Genomic DNA, 8172 nt, shown 5'->3' on the forward strand with positions numbered 1-8172 from the left:
TGAAATCTGTAGGACATTTTGTCCCATGAACTGCAACATAAAACATTTTTTTCGAGTAATGATGAAAAGCCTTTTAGAACAGACTGTGGAACAGTAGCAAGAACAGTTCAAAGTTGCCTGATTAACAATTTATTGTAGCCACATCTATTGAACACATGCATGTGACCCAACAGCACCACTGCAGTTATCATACAATACATTCAGTGATGCTAATGGGTACCAAGAATCTCTGGTGGAGGCGAGGTTCTATTACTGCAGCAGTGAAAGGAAAGTCAAGCGACAATTGACACGACTCCTAGTGAGTGGTGACATAATGAGCCTCTCAAAACGAAACTCTCAAACGAGGCCTCTAGATACAGCATGAGAGAGAGAGAGAGAGAAAGAGAGAGAGAGAGAGAGAGAGAGAGAGAGAGAGAGCAGGGACTTGAAGTCTCAGGTCTGGAGAGAATAAACACAGTATAAGCGCGACGGATGGACCGGATTGTCTTTCAGCTATTCAAACAGTGGCGATTATTCATTCAGAGTATAAACTGCATGCTGATATTAAAACTCAATTACTGATGCAGTTTTTTGTGCGCTCGTCTTACCTGTATGCTTTGCTATAGTAACATGTAACCAGTCTACAGGTAATTAACTTGTTATATTTCTATGTAAATAACTTACTCTGCATATGAAATTTATGCAGAATAAGACAACAAACAAGTATCTCCATTTTTTTCTCTACATCATACGAGCCACAGCTCCAGTTTACACTGTGTGAAAATCTAATGATGAATGGACCGATAGAAATGATCCAAAGTTGCATGGAGAAAAATGTATTAAACTTACATTAAAAGTAAAGAATGTTTTCCTGTAAAGTTGCCATTGCAGCAGAGGTGTAGCCAAGGGCTGGCCAGAGGTAATCAGTGCCACATTGGAATAAAGCATGGACACCCTTCTGGCCATCCCAGCTGTGAGGCAATCAGCTTTCATCAGCCAGCCATCATTATTAAAGCATCTGCTATCCTTTATGGTGAAAATATGCCATGAGGGTAAGTCACCAATCAGTTGTAAGTGTCTGATGACACTGCGTTTAATATTTGGCGGATCTTGCCGTGATAGACTAATTCAGTCGGTAAACAGGCATTGAAGGTGTGCTGGGTCCTTTAGTAGTGCCGCTCTGTGAGCTACATTATGAAGCAGGCAATTCCATGGTGAGCTAATTAGTCAGCAATAAACATTTATCATGCAAGCTATAATTATTCTTTACATCCGAATACACACATGTTGTAGGTTGCCTTATACAGTGATGTCTCGTGAGCGGTCTAATCATTAGTCGCATATATAACTTATATAGTGAAGGCAACCTTAATGAATGATGTCAATGGCCTGTCTATACGAAACCTTTTTCTTTATGTTGTGCACTGAAAAAAAGTGATGCATTTAATGTACTTGGTTCAAATATATCATCTCCTCATGAATGACTATCACATCAACTTATCATATCAACGCAGTTTTGTCTTTCAGTTTACTTTCAGCCTTTTAACAATGTAACATTACATTCTTGTGGAAATGGACAGATTTAGTCACATATAAAGAAAACAACAACACATCACTTTGTTTGACATTTTTATATTGTAATGCTCATTTTTTTCTCAGCAGTGTGCCACCCCAGTAAAACCCCTCGGTCTTACCTGGCTGGGCTGGTCTAAATGTTCTAGCTACAACTCTGCATTGTGGAGATACTTGTTCTATTTCAGACAGCAACAACATGTAAGTGTAGAGCCGAGGGGAACCACCGTGACTTTCTAGGCCTGAGTGGTGGCCTAAAAATGTCTGTGAACTAAAAATCTGATGTTGGGAATTTTTAGCTTGGTTTTATTTGACATCGTCATTCTTGTTGTGTTTAAACTCGGCAGGTACTGTAGCATTGCTCATAATTTGTTGTTACATTTTGGTTCAAAATGAAATGGTTAAATTCATGAACCGCCAAAAATTGGCCAATCAGATTATTTTCCTTCGTGTTATCTAGGCTGATCTAATTAATCATTGGTTAGGTCTTTATGAGCTTAGTCACAAGAATCAACCAATCACATGAGAGTGCTCTCGCGTCTGTGTCTCCTTCTGGTTCTCTCCTGTTAGTTAAGCTGTCATAGTCAGATCTGCCGGAGTCGTTAGCCACACTCTGTAAATGTTCACATTCCCTGTTTTACGTACAAACAGACAGAATAAAACTAATTCCCTCTCCCTGCATTTTTTTGAGTATATGACCGCCCACATGTCTGGCCGGACACTGAAGGACGACTGACTGTCAAGCTCTCCTGCTACCCACTTTAGACCAGCTGCCCACACCCCAGCTACCGCCACCTGCTTTGGACAAGCTGCCCACCCTACAATGATGTTCTCATAGACTCCTAGCTATTACTACTACTATTACTACTGCTATTGATATTAGTAATATAATCACTTGTAGGTAGTTTGACCAGAGGAGGATGGGTCCCCCCCGATGAGCCTGGTTCTATTTATAAAAACTTCTAAAACTTCTAGTGATGTCTGTTGTAAGCTTTAAATACAGCACAGTTCATATCTTTTACAAGCTTCAAACATCTGTGGTTACTCAGAACAGCCAAAAAACGTTCACGTGAATTGTCATTAGCTTCAAGCTAATATAATACTAGAATCCTAGAGGCACTGACAGAAATTACTATTATTATAGAGATGTTTTTTCCCACTTTTCACTGAATTTTGACCCTTATGGCCTGAGCTGAAGGCCTAGTTTTGGCATTTAAGGCCTGCATTTTGTATACCAGCCTTTACGAGCTTGCACAAGGCAGCACAGTGTTCTAATAAATCGTAATTTTAGCCATGTTTATATCTATATTTGAAAGTATTTAAGTACCATGTTGAAGCCTGCGGGCCATAAAGAGCTTCAAATATTTTCTTTGTATTATTTCTGTGTTTCACTTTCATGTAAGCTTAGAAGTTCCCGACTGCTGCTGTGCGTCATGTTACCACAGGGCCATCACACACATGCTGATAATGAGGACTCAGAGTGGATAATGATCACCTCCTTTAGATCTGACCTGACACGCATGTACATTCTTCCACTTATATTCAGAAACCTGCTGTCTAGAGTTGTGGCAAACTAGCAACTTGTTCAGTCCACTGATCTACTTTTTCCAAGTTCAACTTACCCAAGAACCCTCCCTTCACGCATGCCTCCCAGTGCGTTTCATTCCCGCCAGTTTCTATGAAATAAGCCCCTAATCACCAGAGAAAAGGAAGACTGCTAGCTCTCTGCAAAGCAAGACAGCTGGAGAGGAGCATGACCCAAACCCATACAGATCAGCTACCCTGCTGCTTCCTGAACCATTAAAGGGCCCATATGGAAAACTGAATTTTCCTCATTTTTAAAAATATCTTTGAAGTGTATGGACCATTTCAAAACATATCATGCCCATTTCATACAGTCTATATATGAGAGACTAAGCTGCGAAAACAGCCCATTTTGAAATGTTTTGCTTTTGTGATTTCACCAAGACCAACACATTTACATATATCCACTCATTCAGCCTTCAGCTGGCTAGCTTGCCTGGTCAGTATCTTCACATTTCAAAGGTCATTTACATATTTAAGGTATGAGTGGATCAGACACGTCTGTCTGCCCTGCGATGGACTGGCGGCCCATCCAGGGTGTATCCTGCCTTCCGCCCGAAGACTGCTGGGATAGGCTCCAGCACCCCCCCGCGACCCTGACGGAGAAGCGGCTTAGAAAATGGATGGATGGATGGATCAGACACAGCAGTGCTGCTGGTGTTTTTAAACAGTGTCCACTCACTGTCCAATCCTATCTTGTTGGTCCACCTTGTATTGTCAGAAACAGTAGCTGCACAGTGGTCACAGGACGCTGCCAACAGGACAATGTTGGCTGGATATTTTTGGTTGGTGGACTATTTTCAGTCCAGCAGTGACACTGAGGTGTTTAAAAACTCCAGCAGCCAGCACTGCTGTGTCTGATCCACTCAGACCAGCGCAACACACACTAACACACCACCACCATGTCAGTCTTACTGCAGTGCTGCAGAATGATCCACCCCAAATAATATCTGCTCTGTGGTGGTTCTGTGGGTCCCTGACCATTGAGGAGCATGACGTAAGTATGGAGAGAACCATATCGGCTACATTCTGTAATAGTAGAACTAGAAAATGCACCTAAATGGCAGATTCAATGCACTTACTTACTCGCGAATATGAGTCAGCTCACCAACTAATCAGCACTCAGTAGCAATAATGCAAGCCACCTACTGCCCAAAATCCATTTGCTGTAAAAAAAAAACAAAAAAAACAGAAAAATACACTGGTAAATTTTCTTTCATCTACTTTCCAAATTGAAGGAAGTTCCACAAAGAACCACAATTTTTTTTCTTTTTTTAGCAATTTAGCTCCTTTCACATCAATTCTTTGCGGACTCGCTCACCAGCACCCTCTGCTGTTCTGCAGTAACGTTTTTGATATAATGGGAGGCACAGGAAGTGGCCAGGATCCTCTTACACCTCAGACAGTCAACTGGACACTCAATCTGTGCACAGCCCTAGTTTTTGGTACTTAAACATCATAACTGAATGTCAGGTCAAGAAGTAAACTCCATGGAAAATGTAGAAAATACTTGGCTCTTAAAGCCCACTCTATCTACCCTCAGACAGGGAGTGCACCGCTTGGGGAGGTTCTAGGTGCTTATATGCTTACCAAGCTCTCACAGGGTCTTTGAGAACATTCTGTCTCCGAAGTGTTAACCTAAATTCATCATGGCCTTGAAATGCTTCTTGTGCAATTCATTGAAATGAGCTGCGAAATCCTGCTGAAAATGCAAACTCTACACTTTGCTATCAATACTACATCAGCACCTCTAACTTTTTCTGTTTAATTCAACTTATATTTGCTAGTTTAAATAACCAGAAAAAAGGCTGGAAGTGCTACCTGGAAAATGTTGATATGGAATATAAATGTAAGCATAACTGATTCGGTTACACTCTTAAAAATGGTTCTTCAAGGGCTCTTTAGTAAAGACACTGGTTCTATATAGAGCTGTGAACACTCAGAGAAATGGATCTTTGATAAAGATAAGATAAGATAAGATAAGATAAGATAAGATAAGATAAGATAAGATAAGATAAGCCTGAAGACTGCTGGGATAGGCTCCAGCATCCCCCCACCCTGACGGAGAAGCGGCTTAGAAAATGGATGGATGGATGGATGGATAAAGAAAAAGGACTATAAAACTATATATTCTAAAACATCAATAGACAGTAGACAGGTGAGGTAGCAGTTGTAGTTGCACATTCCTTGGACAGCTTATAGAGTTATATAATATTGCACATCTAAGAATTATTGCACAGAAAGAATACAGATTGCACTCTCGAGAACAATGGAATTTTGTTGGAATTTTTGGAAAATTTTTGGAATTTTTGAAAAGTGCTTTTTGTATAGAACCAAAAAGGGTTCTGCTATTGCTACAACGTCAAGCTTCTAGCAATACACTCTTAAAACAGATGGTTCTTCAAAGGTTTTTAGTAAAGAGATGAGTTCTATACAGAACCATGAAGACTCAAAGAACCTTTGCCTTATTAAAGGGATCTCTGCATAATGAATACATTCTTCAGACTGATGGAGAATGTGCAGTTGAGGGTTCCACATAGAATCTTTTTTTAAAAGGGTTCTATATAACACTAAAAAACATTCTGCTATTGCTACAATGTCAAGCTTGTAACAATACACTCTTAACACAGACGGTTCTTCAAGGATTCTTTAGTAAAGAAATCGGTTCAATGTAGAACCAGTAACACTTCCCTTGCCTTATTTAAAGGGTTCTTTGCATCATGAAAGAGTTCTTCAGGTTGATGGAGAATGTGCTGTAGATGATTATATATAGAATGTGTTTGAAAAGTGTTCTAAGTAGCACCAAAAGGGTTCCACTATTGTTACAAGCACAAGAACCCTTTTTTGGTACTATATAGGACACTTTTGGCTAGTAGTAAAACAGAGGTTATTTTATTTGGTCCTCCCACAGTAACCAAGAGCTTGAAAGAAAATCTGGGTTCTTTAACCCCTTTTAAAAAAACACAAGTTCCAAACCTTGGGGTCGTTTTTGATGCTGAATTAAAATTTGATAAGCAAATACATGCAGCGGTCAAGGCCAGTTTCTTCCAGCTTAGGACAATCTCCAGGTTAAAATGATTTCTTAATGCTTCAGATTTAGAAAAAGTCCATCCATCCATTTTCTAAGCCGCTTCTCCATCAGGGTCGCGAGGGGGTGCCGGAGCCTATCCCAGCAGTCATCGGGCGGAAGGCAGGATACACCCTGGACAGGTTGCCAGTCCATTGCAGGGCAGACAGACAGACAGTCACTCACACCAAGGGGCAATGCAACATGTCCAGTTGGCCTGCCTGCATGTCTTTGGACTGTGGGAGGAAACCGGAGGAAACCCACGCAGACACGGGGAGAACATGCAAACTCCACACAGAGAGGACCCTGGTCACCCAGCCGGGGAACCGAACCCAGGCCCTCCACGCTGTGAGGCGACAACACTACCCACCACACCACCGTGCTGCCCCACAGAAAAACTTGCGACAGCACTACCCACCGCGCCGCCCTTTAGAAAAAGTCATTCAAGCCTTTGTGCCATCTAGACTGGACTACTGTAATGCACTGTATTTCAGAATTAACGAAGCACCTCTGACTCGTTTACAACTAGTTCAAAATGCTGCGGCCAGAATGTTAACTGCTACAAAGAAAAGAGCACATTACTCCAATTTTAGTGTCCTTTAGCTCCCAGTGCATTACAGAATCCAATATAAAATGGCATTGATGGCTTTTAAAGCTTTGAATGGTCAGGCACCTGCATATGTTGAGGACATGCTTTGTATATATGTGCCCTCAAGATCTTTAAGGTCTGCCTCTAAATCACTTTTAACTGTTCCTCGGTCTCGTATTAAACAAAAAGGGGATCGTGCTTTGGCTGCTGCTGCACCAAGGCTTTGGAATGGCCTTCCAAGTGACATGAGGCATCGGCCATTTGTGAGTGTTTTTAAAACAAAGCTTAAAACACATTTTTATCAATTAGCGTTCAGCAGTCGTTGATCTGCGGACTGAGGTCTGTACACTCTTGTGTGGACGTGTGGTAGTGGTGTTCGGAAGGTGGGAAACCTTTGTGTTTTATTGTGAATCACTTTGGTTTTAAATGCGCTATATAAATAAAACTGACTTACTTACTAGTAGTGTCGAAGAAGGCTTTTTGAAAAGGTTCTATATAGAACCATCTCCATTCTCCATCTGAAGAATCATTTCATTTAAGCATGCAAAAGGTTCTTTGAGTGTTTGTGTTTCTATAGAACCACTGTCTATGCAAAAGAACCATCTTTTTTAAGCATGCATGCCATTTATCATGTAGTTACCATGTAATTTAAGTTATAGATTCATGTATAACTCAACTTTTAAACCATAGCCCTGCATCGTCCGGGATCCCAGCCTATTTCAAATCCCTTTTTACACGCCACTCCCCGCGTTTCACTCCCAGATCCAGAATCTATGATCTTTAATTGTGTACTGTGAGTGGCACTCGGAGGGAGACTCATTTGGAGCAAGTGGCAGGATGAAACGGAATGGCTATGCAACTTCAAAAACTTCAAACTTCTGCCCAGATACCTTTGGGAGACTGCGGGAGCCTTTATCAGAGCAAACTACCAAAAGGGGGGATTGGGGGGGTCAGAGTGACTTCAGCCTCACTCTCACTTAAAATGAAGCAGTACAGCTGTCTACTGAGGTGGTGTCTGGTGGCAGGTGGATCTGCAAAGGGACACTTTGTACTGCTTTAGTGGGCAAATGCACGACACCCACATGCGTGATATTTTAGTGGCTTTAAGGGATTTGATCCATTTCTCAGATTGAAATGGAAGTCGTCTGAGCCTGAAAGGCATCTAATGCAGCTGGTTTGTTTTGCAGTTGCAGCACCTTCTGTAAACACAAACACACAAACAACGTACTGGATAAAAGCATCCTCACAGCTGGAGTGAAACGCTGATTGGTCACTGTGGTTCCTCGAGTAACCCCTCACTGTTCTCCGCTCCGAACACACTGGCTGCAGCTACTTGCGTGCGTAAAAACGCGCCGTCCAATCCTTGCGCAGTGGGTCCAGC

This window comes from Pygocentrus nattereri, chromosome 16 (assembly GCF_015220715.1).
Source record: "Pygocentrus nattereri isolate fPygNat1 chromosome 16, fPygNat1.pri, whole genome shotgun sequence".
Taxonomy (NCBI): Eukaryota; Metazoa; Chordata; class Actinopteri; order Characiformes; family Serrasalmidae; genus Pygocentrus; species Pygocentrus nattereri.